Source organism: Bombus bifarius, unplaced genomic scaffold (assembly GCF_011952205.1).
Source record: "Bombus bifarius isolate JDL3187 unplaced genomic scaffold, Bbif_JDL3187 scf7180000008045, whole genome shotgun sequence".
NCBI classification, from domain to species: Eukaryota; Metazoa; Arthropoda; class Insecta; order Hymenoptera; family Apidae; genus Bombus; species Bombus bifarius.
Genome location: NW_022884411.1, coordinates 160120 through 183029, shown reverse-complemented (window position 1 = coordinate 183029; position 22910 = coordinate 160120). Strand labels below are relative to the sequence as shown.

The following is a 22910-nucleotide window of genomic DNA, read 5'->3' as shown; positions in this document are numbered from 1 at the left end:
GCTCCATGCGCCAGACCTACTTGTTTTCTGATAAATACTTTCTCTTTGAATTTCGAGCCTGTTATTCCGACTTCGTCGCTCTGCGACCGATCTTTCCATTCGATCGTCCACGCAGATCGTATTCGCAGAGGCCGTCTACCGAGTCGTAGCCAAAAATTTCCCTCGCGTTCCGCATTGGCTCGTCTTCCAACCTGAACGTCCTTTGGAAAGACTAACCCATTGTTAGCACGCGACCTTCTTCTCGCGGATCTCGATGCTCCTTAACACTAGAACTACCGACAGTTACCACGAAGCTATTTCTACCAAAACCAGAGAAAACGACTGGTCTTTAAAAAATACGTAATAATAGAATATTTTTATGTTTATTGATTTACTACTTTCTTAAAAAAGCAATTTGTCATTTCAATTCAGTATATTTTTCGTATTATTAATCCATCTGGGACCATAATCCCTAAACAAGGGTTGACACATTTATAAAATTGTAGAACCAGTCATTTTGACCGGTTTGGTATTTCTAGTGTTAGCATCCAACGATCCAGCGATCGATCCGGAATTTTCCTGATAACTGATATCGAATGATGCGCGGTAAAAATTTTGAAAAACGTGTGGCAAATTGTAGAAAACAGGACCCTTTTACACTTTAACAAGTACCAGTCATTTTGACTGGTATTGGTATAAATAGCCTCTACACAAAATTATTTTCAGTTTGAATACACAAAAATGAAAATAAAATTCATTGTATTATTCTTTTAGTTATCGTTGCGAAAGTCATTGCACCATTGCGGAAAAAAACATAACATGAAGTAGGAATTTTAAAATAAAATTGTAAAACCAGTCAATTTCACTGGTGTGATAGTTCTGGTGTTAAACGCGGAGAAATACCAACGAGGTATAACAGGTTCGCTTGGTCTAGAGTTTCGAAGAAATGGCAATTTTCCGCACGATAGATTAGAATTCTAATATTTTTTTCTAATAATAATTCTTCAAGGTGGTTGTCGTTAACCGGTTCGAGTAGCTTCTCGCATTTTACGATATACAAATCTTGGCTGTTTTCGTTTAGCACCTGTTTCGTAAGGATGCTAAGGTACGCTCGGTAAACTCATTCCGGACGGGCCATTAAAGGATAGCTAATTTCCTTTTTCGAATTTGCTGCAAGTGGCAGCTGCGTTTCCTATGCAAATTCCACCCTGTACATCCGCTACGCTTTGGCTAATTTTTCTAGTAGTTTGTTCTGGAAATATTTATCAAATTTCGCTTAGAAGAATACTTCGTTTATTTCACGATACTACGCGAACTGTATTTCGATAAAATGGGAAATATATTCTCCAGTTGCCTACTTTAATTAGGAATTCCCGATTAGTACGATCTTCCGGAAGAAGCAATATCGCTTTAAAGAAGAAGTAACCGTAGCTTCGCTATCCTCTTTCCCGTTTCCGTACGACCTTCCTCTCTCGCCTTACTGTCCGTATCGTTAGCCAAGTCGAGTACTGCGGTCAATTCTCTTCGTGAATTCCTTTTATCACGTATTTATTATTAAAAGGAGCTTGAAAATTGCAGTTTCTTCGATCCACCGATTCCTACGCGTTCCTACAGAAACTTGATTTTTCACTCTCAATGCAGTTGAGGATATCTTCTCCCTGCGGATAATTCAATACGCGTCGAGTATCGAATTATACATTCGCCGATTCGATGCGAACTAACACGTGGTGATTTTTATGCTATCGTATTGTAACACGTCAGTACGCCCTATCTATCGTTACCCGTAATTCTCTGAGTGCAATTATTTGTGCATTTACTTTGCATTGATACGTAGCGGCCAATTGCCTTAGGAAAAGTTTCAAGTTGAAACGGAAAACTCAAAAACTGGCAAAGACCCATATTATTGTGCTTTTTAATACTGACGTTGTTTTCAGTTACAAGACTGTTATTGCTGTTTCTTGTAATCGTCGTCTTAAGGTTTTATCTCGTAACAGAGAGAGAGAGAGAGAGAGAGAGAGAGAGAGAGAGAGAGAGAGATAGAGAGAAAATGTGTGGATGAATGTATAATAGAAAAATATATTTGAGCAAGTTTATGTTTAAGTACAATGTGTATGCTAGTCCAGATCGCAGGCTGACAGCGTTACTTTACGAAAGAGCTTCGAAGCCATGGGTCTATGGTTATCCATAGTTATCCATGGTTATCATCTGTGCAACGCGTGTTCCTAAAAAACTATGAGGCTGAGAGGCCCTTCAAATTGATTTATCGCTAAACAATTTTCAATGGCTTCGAGAACTAAGAAAACTAAACATTAGAAAAGATTTTTTTTTTTATTATTTAATTTGTACTTTACAATTTGTCCAGCTGGATATTTGGTAAATTTGGATTAAAAAAGGTATGGAGTTTTCCATTTCAACACTTTAGCTACAGTTATACAGGAAGGTTAACTTCTTGTGGTAACATCCGTTGATAGAAATGTATGAACGTGCTTCCTATGATGTTCTTTTGGTATTGTAGCTACGTTCGAAATCGGCATACATTATCTCTGTACATATACTTGTCTCAATATATCTTGTTATTACAAATTCATCCACTCGTTCCTTTATCAAACAAGGCTACGCGTTAACCACCTTAGATAATATTAATCTACGCGAAACTCTCTGTTGAGAATTGTGGATCTTAATTGCCGAAATAAAAGTAAAGGAACGCTAAGGTTACACTTAGGATTCATATTAAAATAGTTATAGATTTATTTAATAAACGATTTCCAGGATCTTCGTCGATGTAAATTTGTACGCGTCTCAGCTCTTTCTTTGTCTCGCCATCTTTCATACCACACTGCCAATGGAACAGTCATATTCATCTGTTTTTCGAGACGTCGCGCACACACATACTTCCGCACACTCATATTCACATACGCGTGTCGCTACTACGCGGCCAATCTAGTCTAGTACACGAAATTATACATATTTCAATACTCTCCTCTTCCTTTCTCACTGTCTTTTGATTTAAGAAACCATCGTTCTATCACGAGTGCATTGTCGTACACGTCGTATGGAACAGTATATTACTTTTTCACGTTTGGACAATGAACGTAATTAATAATTCGAGAAATGTTCGAATATGATTTATCCTGGTCAAATGACTCGATCAATGAATTAGGTTAAGGGGGAAGAGCGAGCCTGGCGCCCTCCTTGCATCTTCGACTGTTATTTTGATCCGTCTGTTAATTACAAACTCGATATTCCTTATTGGAATTCGATATCGACTGGCAAATTTTGTTTACTAAAGTATTTGATACGCACGCCAACACCGACATAAGCAATTTCGTTTTATAACGATGGAATGTTCGTATGAGAGGCGACGCGTAAATACACGTTTGATGCAGCCGGGTTTATACAGTTCTATTCGACCAATTACACGTTCCCGATATCGTGTGCCGACGCCGAGTAAAATCGTCTGGAAATAATTGTCGCGACCCGATATCACGATGAATCGAGCCACTGGAATCCGCGAGCTCCTCGAAACTGTAAACGAAAATGTTATCGCGATGGCGATCCGGATTCGGAGAAACGCATTAACCCGCTCTAAATCCTACGTTATCGACCGAGTGCTGGATAAATCGCAGCGAAAGTGGGATTCTTTGGGTACAGGCGTGGTCGCGCGTCTGGTCATCGAAATCGAGAAAGTCGGTATCGCGTCGCAGAAGCGATCAATCCGAGCGTTGGAAAGAGAAGTTCGCGCAATTGTACAATTCGCGAGGATCTTGTCGCACGCGAGAAAGAGGACCAGAGAGCTGCGTAATATTTGTCTGGCAAACGCAGTTTCGATTTACGCGAAGCCAGAGTTCGTGACATACAAACGCGACGAAACACCTTTCGTTGCTGTTAATTATGCACTGCCGCGGTTACTAATTACGCGATATTGATGCGCTGCGATTCAGGACGCGAACCGCTTCTTTTAATGACATCACACTTGCCCTGCTGAAAATATTCAAGTGACGGGATACAAGACCGTTCGGCAGAGGCGTTACGAATATGCAGACGAGCGCTAGGGTTTCAAGCGAGGAAGGAAGATTTTCTATTTGCTTGTTAAATCGATCGCTAGCTGAAACGCGAGAGAAGATCGCGCGTAAAATTTCTCTTATTGTGGCGACGTGAAGGCGATCCGAAGTTGAATCCGAATTTTCATTCCCCTCATTTCGCAACGCAAACTCCCCTCCAGCGATATTCGTTTTTCCGGTGAATGTTTTCCGATGCAGATTGCACAATCAACCGCGAGAGTTTTAATTCCGAACTAGATATCTCAAAAACTTGAGACGTTTATTTCAGTTAATCCTTATGGCCAGCAGCTCGGTTATGCTGGAAAATTGCAAATTTTCGTTATCTCGTACGTAAGAGAATATGTAAGAGGAAACTTGACTTTTGGTAGAGTAATCAGGTCTTCCCTTTTTTCTTTTCTTTTTCTTTTTTTTTTTTTTGATTTTCTACTCGTTTTCTATAACAGGATGAAATAAAACAAAAGGTGATAATGGTTGTAGAAACAAAAGACAGACATCTCGTTAGGCTACAAGATAAGGCAAACGTTTAATATTTAAACAAACGACAGGTATATCGGTAGATGTATGGAGATATAGATCTTTCAGTAGTGTAACAGCACGATTTCTAACTCTAAATATATTTACATGGATACTGTAGACGCAAATAAAAGCCAGTTGTATTACGGCTAACTCGTAATAGCTTTGTGTATTGTTTGTGGATTGAAGTCAACGATAGGATAGCCGGTGGTCGAGGTGCATTGTCATTGAAGGTTATCAACGATATGGCTCGTCTTTGTAACTTTCACTCGCTTTAAGGCTATATTTATCCTACTAATCCTAGTCCCGTGGCACAAGTTACGTCGTCGTTTAAATATTTCACCGAGAATCGCGAAACTGGAGGATTACCTCGAATCCATCGTGCCAGCAGGAAGTAATAGCCCACCGGGATACACTCGTCGATTCTATGGTATACTGTCACGCTATAATTGTATTTCTAATTACGACACTGTTTGCTCGTCACATTGCTCGTTTTCCCGATCGATTTAGCCAAACGATACGTACTTTTTCTCATTAATCTAACGTAATTAAGGAGCATCGCTTCTTAACGCGTTAACCATTACCCAGTTATTAGCTGTTTCTGACGAATATACTCGTCATGAAAAGACGGCAATATTTAGCGTTATGACGAGTATACTCGTCAGGATGAAAGTGAAATATTTTGCGTTATGACGAGTATACTCGTCATGAAGAAAGTGAAATATTTTGCGTTATGACGAGTATACTCGTCATGAAGAAAGTGAAGTATTTTGCGTTATGACGAGTATACTCGTCATGAAGAAAGTGAAATATTTTGCGTTATGACGAGTATACTCGTCATGAAGAAAGTGAAGTATTTTGCGTTATGACGAGTATACTCGTCATGAAGAAAGTGAAATATTTTTCGTTATGACGAGTATACTCGTCATGAAGAAAGTGAAATATTTTGCGTTATGACGAGTATACTCGTCACGAAGCAACGGCAATATTTTGCGTTATGACGAGTATACTCGTCATGCGCAAAAAGTAGTTGCAATTTGCTGTTTAAATTGCGATTTTGCAATTGCGGTAAAACCCAGTGATAAAATTGAAAAGTGAAACGGACATTTCGGTACAATTTAATTCCACGTTGCGACAGCCACACATACCCTGTGCTTGACGAGCATACTCGTCATCGTTTACCTTTTCCGACACATTTGAAGAGGTCGCAACTGATTAATATTTTCAAATACAGTTTTACGCGATATGGCAAGATATAGTTGCTGACGATCGCGCTAATTTCTCGCTAATATAAGTTTCAACAGATTGTTGAAGTCGCGGTTTAGTATAAAAAAAAAACAGCCGAGTGGAGCCAGGGTGAATCGCGCGGACATGACAACATGTTGACCGTAAAGGGATTAATGGGCCATGAATACGCGATACAGCAATCTGCGTATGCCAGCAGCACAGAAAGTAAAACCGCACAAGCGGAACTGGAACGTGCTGCTTCTTTCTATTACGGTGTTCCGTAGCATCGACGCTTTCGTCCGGTAGATGGTTTTTCGTTCTACGAAAGCGGCAACCTGTTCCCAAGCGGCAGCATTAATTTTATTAACAAATTAATCGACTGACGTTCGTAAAGTCTTACGCTTTTTGTCGGCGCACTTAGCGGCGATCGTATTCGATATGGGAGGTTTTTAACGGTGACGCGGTGGCCCTGGTAAGTCTGACGAACGGCCAAACTTCGCTTGGCCTGACCCTGTTTTTGCTTCCTGTTCGGCCCACGGTCACATTCTACATGGCGTTACGCGTGCCAACTAAATCTATTCCCAGGCAACTCGATTGGGATTTGCTGCGTCACGCTGTGCCAAAAATTTCTTTTATTATCTCTGTTACGTACCGCTTTGTTACGTTTCGTTGGTTATATCTTAAATTCGTTCCTTCTCTACCCGTATCTCGTTCTTGCGACTAATAATTCTGCTTTTGTCAGCGCGTTTATGTCGTTCTCGGCCAAGAGTTTGTGGCCAAGTTTGTCGGATTCGGGATACTTCATCGGCGAGAAGGTCAGAATTATTTGCCCTGGTTAAATTCATTTTTCGACTTTCGAAACGGGTTATTTATTCCAGACGATTCCATGCCAGCGTGTATTTCTTTCTTATCTACAAGTCTCGCTATTCGAAAAATGATCAAATCCCTCGATAGGAAAATTAAGAGAAAAAGGGAAATCGATGAATCTACGAATTCAAGGTAGACGTTAATAAAGGGATAGGTCTCTTATGGCTTGTGGCATTATTAACCATGCCACTTTATAGAGAATTGCACGACTAGTTATTATACCAACCACTTGGTCGTACACACTTCTCTAACTAACTCATACTAACAACAAAGTTTGTAATTAATAACTACGATCCGTTTTGACACGTCGAAATTTACCTATTTTCTTCGATGCGTATCGTACGCCATTAACGACAACGGATTTAATATTTAAAATAGCCAGGAAGATTTTGTTCATCGTTTGTTAAATGCATTATGAATCTAACACGGAAAGCAGGCTACTCATTGATCGTAACATCGATCGACGAGTTGCTCCTGTACGAAGGTGTATCGAGTATCGGAGCCATTCGTTAGCGATTCGGTCATTCGTTAGCAACAGATGTCGATCTTCTGTTTCCTGCGCGCAGCCAGGTTTCCATAAATCTTCCTTAAATTAACCGAATTAACTACCGCCTTGTGATCGCACCGAATAGCTCGTTCATTTCTGGTATCGCGAATTGCTGCTCCCTTGCACGAATGCCTGTACATAATTCGATGTTCCATACGATTGATACGTGCAACTAATGTTTCGTTTACGGACCAATTGCGTCCAGACTAATATCGCGAGAAACAGTCTGCATTTGCAGAATTTGTCGAACATTTTAAATGCCACTCGCTCGTCCAAGAAACGGTCGATTTAATAGTCACTTTCGATTATAGAAACAAAGCATATATTTTTTTACCAGATTCACCAGATATTAAAGTTAGCTGAGAATCGTCTAAGAATTTTTCACAATTTCACTTTTTTTATCGACGATCGATCCTTCCAGGAACGTTAGAATATTAATTCCCAGAGACGAATTAAAGAGCTCGTACGAGATTCGAACCTAAAAGCTCTTGAACTAAAGATCAGGTACTCTAATCGCTTCTTTGAGAAACCTCTTACATTTTATCTTCGTGGTGCAGGTATTTTAGCAGCGCAGATACATCGCCTGTGCTTTAATTCCCCGTTGCTATCTCGTATATTGCTCGTATTGCTCGTGAAAAATGAACGATATTAATATTTCCAGCGATCTTGTCCCACACGATAGTTGTATCAGTTATCGCGAAATATAGCACGTGTGTCTAATTGGTTTCTATCATTCCGTTGAAATATAAGTCTAACTCTTTTAATGGACGAGTTTTCGACTATTTTGAATAATACTCGAACAGCTTTATCGTGGAATCATCGGGGCTTGGTAAACATAAGATGGTAGTTTGCGGTTTATTCGCACGGTTGGTTACTTTGCGAAAATAAACTTGAAATTTCCGCGAGAAAAGGTTTTCGAGCGAGGAAAGGCCAGCGAGCTTTATTTCCTCGTAGGAATTTATACCTCGACGAAAGAATCGGCGAGGACTGTTTTCCCTGTCTCGAGAATTCTCGTGCGCTTGTTTGTAGCGATTTAAATAATAGAACAAACTCTTCGCGGATATTCCCTCCGATTTCTCTCTTTATCCTCCACCTTCTGCCCCTCTCTAACCTTCCAGAACGATACATCCACGTACATCGCGGCAAGTACATGTTTGCCGGACGTAAATCGGAAATTTTCGCCCACCTGTGCAAAATAGATTTTCCTAGTTCCCATAGCTGCGAAATCCATCCAAGAGATTTTTGTCCAGACGTCCCATTTCGATACTCCGATTGAATCTTGGCAACGAGACGCCGAATATCTACGAACGTAGCCGAATAGAAAATCGCTGGTAGCGCGATCGTTGAAGAGCTGCCGATCGTCTCGTTGGTTAAATCGGCGTGCGTTGCGTCCGAAGAGAAAGAGAAGGTTATTTGCTGAAAACGACCATCGGCGGAGAACGTAAAATCGGCGATTACGATCCGCCTTTTGTTCGCCTGAGGAGCATCTTTGCGGCCGAAGATGATCTCAAGGATCGAACGATTCTCGGCTTTGTTTCACCCTTATCGATGATAAGAGGTATCAAAAATGGTAGCCAGTTTAAACGGATGCAATATCTTTCTAGCTGGTGTTTCCTTCGCCAACGACATTTGCATACTTGGTATCTGCTGCGATTCTTATCTGTCGCTCGTAGCTTACTTAGTTTTATATTATACCGCGGCGTTCCGTTTTCGCACCTTCGACGAAACTCCGTCGTTCTTCGTCGTAGGAACTTTGATCGACGAGCTTTCTCGATATTATCTGCCAACACGATACCTGTATAGGTGAAGAGCCGGTGGAGGGAGTAAGAATCAATGGCTTGCGGTCAATTTGATCGAGCACGTCCGATACATTGGTGTTAAGGGAAATAAATGATAATGGAAGAAGCCGAGGCAGCGTTGCTTTCATTGTTCTTTCTACTCGCGTGTCGAACACTCACCAATACTCGGACTATTTTCCAGGTTCGCGTTCCAGACGAGTCAAATACATTTATTTAAGCCGCCAGCTTCGTTATAGAAATTATGCGTTACACCATATCCCTCTTAATCGAATCGAATATTTCACCTTGTTACGTCGCGTAACACTCTACCTAGACCAGGTCACACACCGCGGGCAAGATGGCAACCAGACGTCTTCGGATACTTACTGCGTACCCTCAATAGTCTCAAGTACCTTCCATAAATCTCAGGAATTTCCTAGTCGAGGTCCTTCAAACCGAACAATCATCTGTTTTCCGAATCATTTCTAAAGACTATTGTCTACTACGGCTTGACAAGGGAAAGTTAGTTTTTCTAACGTACGATGCAACTTTCCTCCCACTAATCACTTTCTATCGAGGGCGGCTAAGACCCTTCCTAGTCCACCAACCTTCGTTTAACCAATCAACAACGAAGCCTATTTCCCTCGTTCTCTTAGCCAAAATCGTCACCAACAAATCCGATGGTCCCGTGCGCTAGACACACCCATCCTTAGCTTTCCTACGCTATAGCATCGTCTCCGAACAGCACTGATTTTCCATCCTCCGAACAGTCAACATCCTTTGACCGGGAATACACCCGTGGATCAGTCACTCACTCATCTTATACGTACGCACCAGCGTTAACTGTCTTCTTTACAAGTTGTTGGAATAAACGGTGATATATAACTTACTATACAGTGTTACATTCATTGAACCACCTCTGTTATCTTAACCGAAACAGGGGAACGACTATTTCGCGGCGTCGATTAACCGAATCGTAGCGAGAATTTACGCCTCTCGCTGACGCGTTTTCCTAGCGACCGCGTCTCTCCGCGAACGGTCGTAACACACCTCAAGGTCGGTGACTCTTTACGTTCGAGGCGGCCACCAGCTGTGCACATAGAATTAAGCGGACCGTAATAATCCTAAGGAAGGCTTTTTGATTTACTGTTAAGGCCGTTAATTGGCATAAAACATCTTCGAGTCAAGAGCTTCCTTATGGTTATTGCTCCATCAGGTAAAAATTGTGGAAACGTAGGTTTTCCCGGGATTCCAGTGGTGGGGCGATCACCATCGAATAATAGTTTTCCTTTGCGACAGTATCGCCACCGAACTTCACTGGTTCATCATCTTTAGAACAGTCAACATCTCTTTACCAGGTTTCCATTCTTAGATCAGCCACCTATTTTGCTATCTACGCACCAGCGTAACTATCTTCTCTACAAAGTTGTTGGAAATATACAGGGTGGTTGGTAGGCAGGGTGGTACAAGCGGAAAGAGGGTGATTCTACGCGAAAAAAGAAGTCGAAAATATAGAATAACAATTTTTCGTTCGAGGCTTTGTTTTCGAGAAAATCGATTTTGAATTTTCGCTCGATACGCGTGCACTTTATCGCGTCTCGTTATAACGGATTTTACTGTAGATCGTTGTCTCGATGGGAAAATTAAAAAACAAATTTTTATTCTATATTTTCGACTTCTTCTTTCGCGTAGAATCACCCCCTTTCCGCTTGTACCACCAGTTACCAACCACCCTGTATAATATTAGGTCATCCCATAAGTTCGTGCCGACTTTTGTGTATACATTTCATGTGTCGATTTATAAACATACGGCGATAAGGGACCAATGCACTTGAGCTTAGCTGATCGAGAACAGGCTAGAGCAGATTTTCGTGGGTATAAGATCGTAATATAGCGAACAGAGTGACTTCTAACAGTAAAAAATCACGAGTGAAATGCGTATCCATTTTCGACATCTCGTGTTATATGAATTTCGGAAAGGAAGTTCTGTAACAATTGCCACGAAAAACATATGTGCTGTTTACGGAGAAAATGCGCTTTCATCTCGCACCTGTAGGAAGTAGTTCCAACGTTTTAGAGCTGGGAATTTCTGTTTAGAAGACGAGAAACGCTGCGGGCGTCCTCCTCGGACAGACGAAGATAAAATTCGGGATCTTGTTGAAAAATCACGAAGTTCGACAGTTCAAGAGATGTGAAATGTTCTGCAAATACCTAGGTCAACGATTCATAGGTGTTTAAAAAAGATAACATATATAACCACTCGAAAAACGGCACGAACTTATGGGATGACCTAATATCTTTGAACTGTTAATCAAGCATTCTACTCATTAAACTACCTCTATTATCCTAATCGAAATAGGGGATCGGTCAAATCGTGTCGTCGATTGTCTCATCGTAACGGGGATTTACGACTCCCGTTGGCACGCTTCCTCGCGATTGCGTCTCTCCGCGACTGGTCGAAGAAACATCGGTTGTATGTGAGGTGGTTGGTGGAAGTGTTCACAAGAAATACTCTCGTTCAACGAAAAAGGTTTATTAAACTATTAACAATCAACTATTTACGATCAACAATTAACGATCAACAATTAACGATTAACGATTAACGATTAACGATTAACGATTAACTATCAAGAGTTAACACTAGAACTACCGATAGTTAACACGAAGCTATTTCTACCAAAACCAGTCAAAATGACTTATCTTTTTAAAAAATACGTAATAAATATTACTGATTTATTACTTTCTTACAGAAGCAATTCCATGTTACGTGGTATGGTCCCTAAGCGAGGGTTGACACATTTATAAAATTGTAGAACCAGTCATTTTGACTGGTGTGATATTTCTAGTGTTATCATCCAGCGATCTAGCGATCGATCCGGAACTTTCCTGATAACTGATATCGTCGTATCGAATGATACGCGGTAAAAATTTGAAAAACGTGTGGCAAATTGTAGGAAACGAGGAAACTGGTTAATTGGCCTTCGATAAACAGATTGCAGAACTCTTCTACACTTTGACAAGTACCAGTCATTTCGACTGGTATTGGTACAAGTAGCCTTGATACAAAATTATTTTCAGTTTGAGTACATAAAGAACGAAATAAAATTCATTATATTATTCTTTTAGTTATCGTTGCGAAAGTCATTACACCATTGCGGGGAAAAAAATATAACACGAGGTAGGAATTTTAAAATAAAATTGTAAAACCAGTCAATTTGACTGGTGTGGTAGTTCTAGCGTTAAGAATCACGTATCTTGAATTGTGTTTGCTTCGCTATGATGCTAAACCTTTCGCACTTCGCAGCTCAGCGCAGAATGAATCTTTTGTTCGAAACCAAGCGGATTTTTTTCGATATCCCTACTACGCACGCGTTTATTAGATGTCCGCCACGGTATGCATTCCTCCGAATATTCGGCGAAAAAACCGTAGGGATATCGATGGTACCATTAGGCATATCGACCTTACGCTTTAAAGGTATAGCGCTTTGTGTCGCGAAGCCGTTGCAAAGTTCCGTGGTCGAGTGCCACCACATATGTATCTTGAATGACCATCGTATTCATTCATAAGCAACGAATACGTAATGGAAAAATATCGTAAAAAGTATTCAATTCAGGTCTGAAAGCTGGAAGGTAGTTAAGCGACACCGGGCGCGTTCCAAGAAATAGCCTGTCGCATGGCTAACCAATGAATTTGTTTCCCTTCGAGCGTATCGAATCGCGTACGATGCTCTCGCGAGGAAAAGGCCGTTAGATGGGCCGACGTAAAACACGGCCGGCGTGGAAATGCGAAAGTTTTTTCGACGCGACGCGACGTTTCGTGCCTATATGCGATGTATTTATAGATCACGCGAGCTACAGAGCCAACAAAGGTACGCTCCTACACACGCTCGGATCAACTATGAATAGTCGTCTGGTGCCGAAAGTCGGCGTGATTTATGGGGCCTGCCACGCTGTATTTTTCCGCGAACATGCGGCAAAGAAATGGAAAGAAATATGCTGGCTGGTCGATATTAGAAAATAGCGAAAATTAATTTGCACAGTTGTATTTTAATCGCGTGACTCTGACGGCTAAACGACGCGGGGACAGCTTTGGTAGCACGTGCTTCGGTACTCGCTGCGTCGTCGCCGAGGAACGCTCAGGAAGGTGTGAAATTCAACGGCGAGAAGGGAAAATAACGCGAGAGGTGAAAATTGTTGCCATACGCAACTTACGTGTTCGCGTATCTTGCGGAGAGATGCAGGAGTCGGAAAAAGGGAAATTTGCTGGGAAAATTAGGGACGGGACGAGTTAGAAGGAAAATATGTTTCAACTGCGAGAAGAAAATACCGGCGAAGGGTTTTTCATTTTCACAATGTACATGTCCGCGCCTACGAGCTCAAATTCCCCGAGTGTTCGTCCTCCCATAGTTTACCCTCAATTAACTTTTGCGAAGCAGCCACTTTTACTTGTGTGGAAAAATGCGAAAGCGTGTGCATATTCGTCCATTCTTTCACGAAGACTAAACTTAGATTAAACTTATCTCGTGATTAAATTTCTCGCGGTGAGAAGTTTGAAAATATTGAAATATCCACTCAATTTTGGAAGCTGTTGCCTTTCAATTACGAGCACGTCCCTTTTATTAAATTTTGAAAACCCTCATTAGCCTCCACGTGTTCGTCTTTATTAATTTCAAGTAAAAAAAAAAAAAGATATACATTTTTGGATACTTGGTTCGGTTTATAGATTTTCTTCTGCAAACTGCACCGCCAAGATTTTATGTAATTCCCTTCCGTTCCGTTGATTTTTATTCTAATAACGTTGACGGCTGGGCCGCGGCGAATTAATCTCGATGGGAGAAACGGAAATACCGATGGAAAGTGTGCCCGTGCTTCTGCATCGTGCGCGGTTTCGTAAATCATCCTGACGAGCTAATTACATTTCAGCTTCGCTGGGAAAATTGATATCGAACGCGCTCGGTTCATAATCGGTTGATAGTTTCGAGGCAGGGTTACACGCGCTTCGATAGCACGCGCTTAAAAAATATTTGCAATATTTTCTGCGTGATCGTTTCGTCATTGAATAAATATTTGTCGTTAGATAGCGCGCGGTAATGCTCTAAAACGATTGAAGGTAATTATAACTTCGTTGTCGCTAATAATCGCAGCGATCAATTAGGCTAGCTGGCAGTAACGCTGATAACGAAAATGATTTAATTATTGGAAATATACTACCGCGTGATTATCATTACGAGTATTGCACGATAGGACAGAATATTAGATAGAGAAATTTTACTCTCGCGTAAGCTATACATTTTCAGAATACACAGCTACAGGAAGATATTTCACTAAGTTCTCTCTCTAAACAGTTAGACATACGTGTGACAATTTTTCTCTCTTAACACGTTCTGCTCCTTAATACTCTTTCAAACCTCTCTTCTTTGGCTCTCGCTTTAAACACCCTCTTATCATGTAGCTACCGTTCATCCTTCACAACACTCACCCCATCGTATACGCTCTCGTTGTCGCCCAGCCTCTTTCATCTACTTCTAGGGTCGTTTTTCGCCGCACACTGTACCATACTTGGTTTTACAACATTTTCTTTTTTTCCTGTTCAACTCCACACGCTACTCGTTCTGTTCGCCCGAACGATCTCTCATGGTAGGATTAAAAAATTCCATCGTTGATCGGCATATTTAGTACATCGGTAAGCCGCGACAAGTTAGGACGCTTGCGACCATTACGCTAAATTAATTGTTTGTACGACGATGCGCTTACGAGTACAGTTTAGTTTGGCGAGCAAGTTGTCAACGCTTTTCTACGGAGACGAAGGAACGATTTCACTCCTGTTCTGTATTAATATGCTACATCTGCAGCAACTGTCGTCATTCTTGCATCGTATATATATAGCGTGTCTAGTTAGTCAGATTTATTAGCGGAGACATAATGCGGAGTCCGTCTGTTTAGGCAGTAGTTTGTCCCAGTTTCGGTCAGACATCTTGGGACGTTTAAAGGGATGTCCTGAATTAGAATGTTCTAAAACAGCGTCTTTTTGTGATTTTTTTTAGAAGGGAAAGAAGGAAATGAAGTTATTGAATTTTGAGGTATGGTTTTATATATATTTAACGAATACAAAAAAATTTTTTTTATGGTAGAAGAGAATATTATAACAGATTTGCGAGCCTATTTCATGGGCTGCAGTTTTCAATCGGCGTGAAAGATCCATCTCGTAATTCTTGACTGAAACGAAAAACCAAAAAAGGATTAAATTATTATATATTGTTCTTCTCGGCGAACGAAAAAAAAGGCAGAAAATAGTGTGAAATTAAAAATTTTGTCGAGTTTAAAGACAAGATGTGTTTTTTAAAAAGAGAAACTAACTTTAAGGTACTATGACGATTATTTAAATAAACTTTTTGACGAACTTTTTTAGTTCATCGAGAAGAAAAATATATAATAATTTAATCCTTTTTTGGTTTTTAGTTTCGTTGAAAACTGTAGCTCATGAAATAGGCTCACAAATCTGTTATAATATTCTCTTTTACTTTAAAACAAATTTTTTTGTATTCGTTAAATATACATATAAACCATACTTCAAAATTCAATAACATCATTTCTTTCTTACCCCTCTAAAAAAAAAAATCACAAAAAGACGCTGTTTTAGAACATTCTAATTCAGGACACCCCCTTAAGTCGCAACCGTTCGGCCTCCGTTAGCCCGTGCGTTTCATTTTTATGTTCCATTCAAATTCTCTTGCAGTTCACACGCAGAATCGCTCGAATAATTGTTCCATCGTACACCTGCCCTGTATAATCCGCTTTCAGTGACGAATTTCGAGAACAGTGTTGATTTCGAATCTCGAGTTGTTCGGCATCTGGCGATCGTTACTGATTCAGAAACGACGTCATCGTTACAGTTCAAATGTTGCTCGCTGCTTGGTCGATATCGCGCGCTATTTTTTCCTTCGAATATGAATGGAGGATATCTTGGAAACGTAGAAGACTTCTAATTCTATCGTGATAATTATACGATCGGTAGAGAGGTGAGAAACTCACGGAGAGGCTGCTGAAACGAATTGAAAATTGCGATTGCATTGCGAAGAGATGGCAAAGGCGAGGAAATTATTTCGCTCTCGACTTGCTACTTGCTCGGTCATCCCAGTTTCCTTCGATTTTTCAGCGGCGCGTTCAAGCTGTTCGCTGATGCATTTATCAACGTGCTGACACGCGCCATTCGTCCGTCGTGGAAACACGAGTTGGCCGGTTGCGGATTTGCACGATAAAACGATTGGTCAGGATCTGTCCGATGGAAAGCTCGTAACGCGAACTCGATAAGTTCTACGTTCCGTTTTTTTCATTCCTGGCTTTGCTTGATCGATGATTTACGAGATGATTTACGAGACGCAAGGAAAACATCCGAATCTGGCCAGCGATTAAAAACGCCGCAGCCACATTCAAACGCGACTAATTCGTTTCGTCTGACGTTGTAGGAATTCTACTTGGCAGTAGATCGTGGCAAAACAGTTCTCGCGAACCTGTGCAGAGTTCTACGCTCCTAATTACCGTTACAGGTAAATATCAGGTTCGGTAATGGAATTAGCCACGTTAGATTTGCCACAGCGTCGGAGTTTTATATTAGGTTGTCCGTAAAGTTTCTTTCGTTTCATAAGGTTTCTGTTTTATATTATTTTATTCGATTAGGTATCATCCATTTCGTTCTATTTTTATTATTATGTTCGTGCATAATTCAATAAACTGATACAAAATATTGTGCGTCTATTATTTCCTTACAAAACGGAAGAAACTTTTCGGACAAACTATACGGGGTGGTTGGTAACTGGCGGTATAAGCGGAAAGGGGGTGATTCTACGCGGAAAAAGAAGTCGAAAATATAGAATAAAAATTTTTCGTCTGAGGCTTTGTTTTCGAGAAAATCGACTTTGAATTTTCGCTCGGTACGCGTGCGGTACGTTATAACGGGTCTCGCTGTAGATCGTTGTCTCGATGGAAAAATTAAAAAAAAAATAAAAAAAATTTTTATTCTATATTTTCGACTTCTTTTTTCGCGTAGAATCACCCCCTTTCCGCTTGTACTACCAGTTACCAACCACCCTGTATAATCGCGCGTGGAAGAAAAAGTGAGAGCTGCGGGGACGAAGGTTTAGCGAATTCAGAATTCACGAATTCGGCTGCAATTGCCAATTCCAAACAAACAGCTCCACCGTCGGTGAACCATTCGCGTACTCAGATTCACCCGAGCAGTTTGCTCGAGTCTGCGAACAGATTTCGATCTTCCTCGTCGTACGATGTTTCCTCCAACGCGCGATATAAGATAAAAAAAACAGAATAATTGCAAATGAAAGGTTTGGTGTCGATAGAAGCGCGCGTGACGTTTCAACGCTCAATCTCACGTTCCTTCTCTTCGATTTTCCGCGGTTCGTCGAGCAGCTTTGTAACCAGCGTTTCAACGAATGGCAACGATTTTGGCGAAATAGCGCGCGTGTGTGTTAAAAGCGATCGTAAATTCGCAGGACGCGTTTCTTTCGAAACAAACAATTCGGAGCGACTGTTGTGAAACGCGAGAATTGAAGATCGAACTGGAGGATCCGCGAGCCTAGAGGATGTGTCCCCGGCCGATAAGCGCATCCTCGTGTTTATCGGACTCAGGATACATCGCAAGTACGACGTGACGTATTGATCGCAATAATAGAGCGATTAATAGTTGGCCACGCAACTCTCGTTCGTTTCGTGCTATTATTAATCGGACATCAATCGAGCGTCCCACTTAACGTTTAATTGTGAACACGCGTGCTGGCTTTACACCCAACGTGGCTATATATTTCACGCCAGACCCTTTCACGCCGTCCACGCTATTGTTCCACGAGTGCTTCGCTTTTTGCGGGTCGAACATCGATTCGCGCCGCGGTCCTTTTCTTCCCTTTTTTTTCTATTACGTTTTACGAATACTCGCGCGTTACGTTGCGCGCACAACGTTTCTCCGTGGAGTGGCCACGTTCTCGGACTGCTGGGATCGCGTTCGAAGTTACGCTTCAACGCAATGCAAAGAGAAGAATCCCGCGGAAGGGAAAGTCTGTCGCGCAGCTCGACGGTGAAGCTTCCGTCCGTACCCGATCCCTCGTTACGTCCATCACCGATGCGAAAGAAAGAAGTCCTCGGAAGTTGATAGCGCACCGTTAGACACTATCCTTTGTCTAAGCACCTGTTGCAAGCGACGCCTGGTTACAAGCTCGCGCCACACAGAAACACGTAAGAGCAGACGTGGGACGAGGCGTAGCTGGTTTCGGCTACTTTGTCCGCTTGCAGCGGACTCGTTCGCCCCTGCCGCGGCTCACCGTGCAACGCCTTGCTCCTTCATTTCTGTCCGGTCAATAGGTGGCTTTTCATTACTCGAAACGCTCGCTTATCTAGCCTTTCCAGCCGTGTTAAATCGTAACACTTTCTCTCTAACGAGATCCATATTTCCGTGCCGTCCTGTACCTTTTTTAGCCGCCGGACGTGTAATTATTCGCGGTAAAATTGGCTCGCATAAACGTACTACCTTCTCACTGGCCGTACAATCCTATTGCTTTATGATTTACAACCATGTCAACGTTTACACGGTATATTTTTAAAGTGACCACTGAAACGCCCATTCTATTTATACAGATTGTCACGCGCGGATCTGCGTTTCTTTTTTCCTTGGAAATGCAAAACTCCTTCATTTAAATAAATCAGCATGTAAACCGTGCGCGTTACGATAGTAGAAATAAAGATATTAGACGTATCTCTGATGCAGGCTCCCTACCCCTTTCCTTATGTACACGCGTCATGTTATACGCGCTATGTACACATGTATGTGGTCAGATACACATACAAGTACGTGTACATACATATACTTATATCCAGAAGTGGCGTAAGTTCGATGGGCGATACGAACGACGAAGTCGGATTTGTGTCTGCGAAGGCCGAAACGACGTCGCTTCTTCGGTCGATTTGGTGTCAGGGCGACGTGACGCGTCAAATGCGAACTCACGTTGGCAGAAAGTTCAATAACGCGGCGATCGATCTTGCTTTATGGTCATTTTTTTAGCTCTATTCTACGTTTAACATTCTCGTACGCTGCTCGCATGCGTTCAAACAAATTCGCATAGAGTAAAGATATGTAGCGGCTTATGCGTTAAAAGACGTTTCGATACGAAGATACCTCACGTAGTTGATTTGCCACAGAGAATTAACACTGTATATATACGCATATAATGTAATAAATAAATTCTGGACAAAGCAATTTCGCTGCTGCGTGCAACCCACAATCGGCGACAAGTTCAAACCTCCCGGCACCTCCTCTCGACTAGTACAAGTAGACGACTATGTTTTCCAAGAGTCAGTCGAGCGAGTCAATATCAGTATCGAGTCAGTTAGTCAGTCAGTCAGTCAGTCGTGCGAATGAATATCAGTATCGAGTCAGTCAGTCAGTCAGTCAGTCCAGCGAATGAATATCAGTATCGAGTCAGTCAGTCAGTCAGTCAGTCAGTCAGTCATATGAAGGAATATCGGTATCGAGTCAGTCAGTCAGTCAGTCATGCGAATGAATATCAGTATCGAGGCAGTCAGTCAGTCAGTCGTGCGAATGAATATCAGTATCTAGTCAGTCAGTCAGTCAGTCAGTCAGTCCAGCGAATGAATATCAGTATCAAGTCAGCCACTCAGTCAGTCAGTCAGTCAGTCAGTCAGTCATACGAAGGAATATCAGTATCGAGTCAGTCAGTCAGTCAGTCATGCGAATGAATATCAGTATCGAGTCAGTCAGTCAGTCAGTCAGGCGTGCGAATGAATATCAGTATCGAGTCAGTCAGTCAGTCAGTCAGGTGTGCGAATGAATATCAGTATCGAGTCAGTCAGTCAGTCAGTCAGTCAGTCAGTCAGTCAGTCAGTCGTGCGAATGAATATCAGTATCGAGTCAGTCAGTCAGTCAGTCAGTCAGTCAGTCCAGCGAATGAATATCAGTATCGAGTCAGTCAGTCAGTCAGTCAGTCAGTCAGTCAATCAGTCGTGCGAATGAATATCAGTATCGAGTCAGTCAGTCAGTCAGTCGAGCGAATAAGTATAACGAATCAGTCAGTATAACAATTAGAATCGCGCAATCTCATAACGAATGTCATCAAGCGAGCAACCCTTGCGATTAACTTTGCATTCTACATTTTAAAATATCTGTAAATATAGTCCATTGAATTAACTCGTCTCCTTATTGCTTTAACCAACAACACGTCTCACCGTCCATCACAGATACAAGAAAGAAGGCTATTCGACGGCGTATAATTAACAAAACAGCAAAGAAATTCGCGTGAAAAGGCAGTCGCTGAACGAGCGACGATTTTAACAGGAGATTTCGCGGCGCGTTAACGAGATACAGTAGTTTCGCGATACGCAGATTCCGCGTGTAATCGCGGAGAAATAACAGCGCGAAGCAAAGATCGCGCGGCGGAATTGAAGGCCATCTCGGACTAAAGAGACGGCAGAGGCCAGGCAAACGATGAAACGCCTTTCAGAAAACGCTATGTCGTGGAATAGAAGTTTTATTCGGCGGAAAAAAGCGAGCACATGGGGCGGGGAGATGAAACGGCGACAGCCATTTCCCGCGATGCAAAAGTGTGGAAAATGGGAGGGTTTGGCGGAGAAGGGTGCAAGTGGTACGCGTAGATTCGACTGCGGTTGCAACGACGTTAAGAATAACAAACGAGGACGAGGGCAAGAGCGAGGTTGTAACCCGGCACCGGTTTTCCGTTGTCCCGACGTCCCGTTATTATCGTCTCAAACGTTTCGTCACGCTTTCTCGGCCGAGCAAAAATTACGTGACACTGAACCGACACTGTTTGCCCTCCGCCTAGCGCCATTCGGCACACCGTTAACTTTACCAAACTTCACCGCGCTGCTATCACGATGACTGCCTCGTCACCCATATTCGGGTGACGCTTATTTCACTACTTGCGAAGGATCGTCGTAGGTATTTGAAAAGATATTCCACAGGAAATAATAAAACTATTGAATTGTCATAAAAGTAATACGAAAATGGTTTATTAAGAAAATTATTCAGAATGTAAAAGTTTGAAGCATTCTATACAAAGCTAAGTTTGGTCGGGACAATTTGGACAATAAGTTGTTGTTTTCTTTAAATTCTCTTATGTCTTTGATCGGTCCGTTCGACGTCTTTTATCTACCTAACATAGTTTGCATGCGCGTCTAATGCCTTTTCCCGAATCATTTTTCCCAACGGCGATATTATGCTTTTTTCAGGATTTTTTGTATTTTCAGACAACGCTAATAATTTTACAGGTAACAATTCTCTAAATTTTCTAATATTTACATCCTTCCTTGTTACAATTTTCTGATACAAGTAAGTTTATTATTTCGTCGTCAACGAACAGCTTAAACACATCATATGGATTAACATCGCCAGGTAATTGCCTAATGAGGCCGTCTGTCTCAGGAAAAGAAAATTACTTCTGCCGACCACTGGATTCATTCCACTCGCCAAACTGAATTATACTTTCCTCGGTATCATCGGTTCTTCTTTCTTCCTCAATGACCAATTCTTGTCAAATCTCGTCAACAGTACCTTCATTACTTTCAGTATCACTACGATTTGCACTTATCAGTATCCGAGTCAGAATCAGACGGTGTAATTCTTTTTATATTTCTATTTCTAGGAAATCTGATTTCTTCCTCGTTGCTACTATCCGAATTTCTGCAAGCCTCGTAAAAGCTTTCTTTTTCACTGCTATTTCGCTCACTAAGAAATAAGTTTTCCATTTTTCTTTTCGACATTCTAACGAATTAGGCCAGAGATTTTAAGTTATGTAAAATATCAGCGGCAGTCTAGCGGAGTACGCTTGGTACAGCGACACTCGTGGCCTGAAGGTGATTTCATTGATAACACACGTGGCAGTCAACATGTTATATCATTAGTTCGGTATTTTTTGAAAACTTTCCGCCCGGAGATCGAGTACATTTTCGAACGATTCTCGAGTTTCCCTCGGCCAGAGGAAAATAGCGGTGTACCGAGTTTCAGCGTCTACCGCGGGGTAGACGGTTTCCTTCTCGTTGCTTCGATTACGAAGTTTTCACCGTTTTATGAAATATTTCCACCGAGGGAATTTATGGTAACTGACCGTGGATTATTCCCAGCGACATGTTTAACGATCTCAGCTAGCTTTCTACGTTTCCGCTGGTAGTTTAATCGATCGATTTAGCTAGATCAGCCTGTTAGTTAGGTAATTGTCAAAAGCGATTATTATAGCGCACAATGGAACGTCGATAGGGGGTTGGTTATTGAGTATCGACGCGTCTGGCCTATCAAGAAACGTTAACGGGAAGCGATGAATCTACTTTCGGTAATCGTTAGGTCGCTTTGGAACGATTGGACGGATGGCTGAGAAGATTGGCGAGTTAAACGAAGAAGAGATAGCGCAGATTATTGCTGGCGTGTATTTTTTTTTTTTTTTCTTCATCGGGAACGAGAAGGAGAACGCGAGAGGAGAAAAGTTTGCCGACCATGGCCGCTGCGATGCTATAAAAATAGACGGGGTAATGAAACATTAATGTGGAAATATGGCACGGACGTAAGCGACCGGATAAACAATTATAGCGCGACCTGTCGCGCGGCGGATTAATTTAACGAGAACAAATTAAAAAGAGAAAGGAGAAGCCATCGAAGAACGATAGTTATAAATCACAGCGGGGCTGGAAAATCGGTGATTCGATCACGAAAGGTTTGCCAGATGGGTAAATACATAGATGTGCCGATTTCCATTTCCCTTTTAAATCTTCCTCTGCCTCTCCTACAAATACTTTTTTTTTTTTTTTTTAATCCGTTGATATTTCGTAAACGTGTTTGATAATTCGTTGAACATTATTCGCTCACCTTTCGTTGTTTCAAAGCTTGCTTTGTCCGCGTGAAATTTACAC

General features: G+C 41.7%; 1 protein-coding gene and 1 pseudogene across 1 annotated transcript in view; one reads left to right on the top strand and one right to left on the bottom strand.

Moving 5' to 3' along the window:
* LOC117207662 (G-protein coupled receptor moody-like) overlaps positions 1 to 22910 on the top strand; it is a 70560-nt gene that overhangs the window by 9741 nt on the left and 37909 nt on the right. The gene's annotated exons all lie outside the window — the stretch shown is intronic.
* Positions 21443 to 21770, bottom strand: LOC117207666 (annotated as a pseudogene).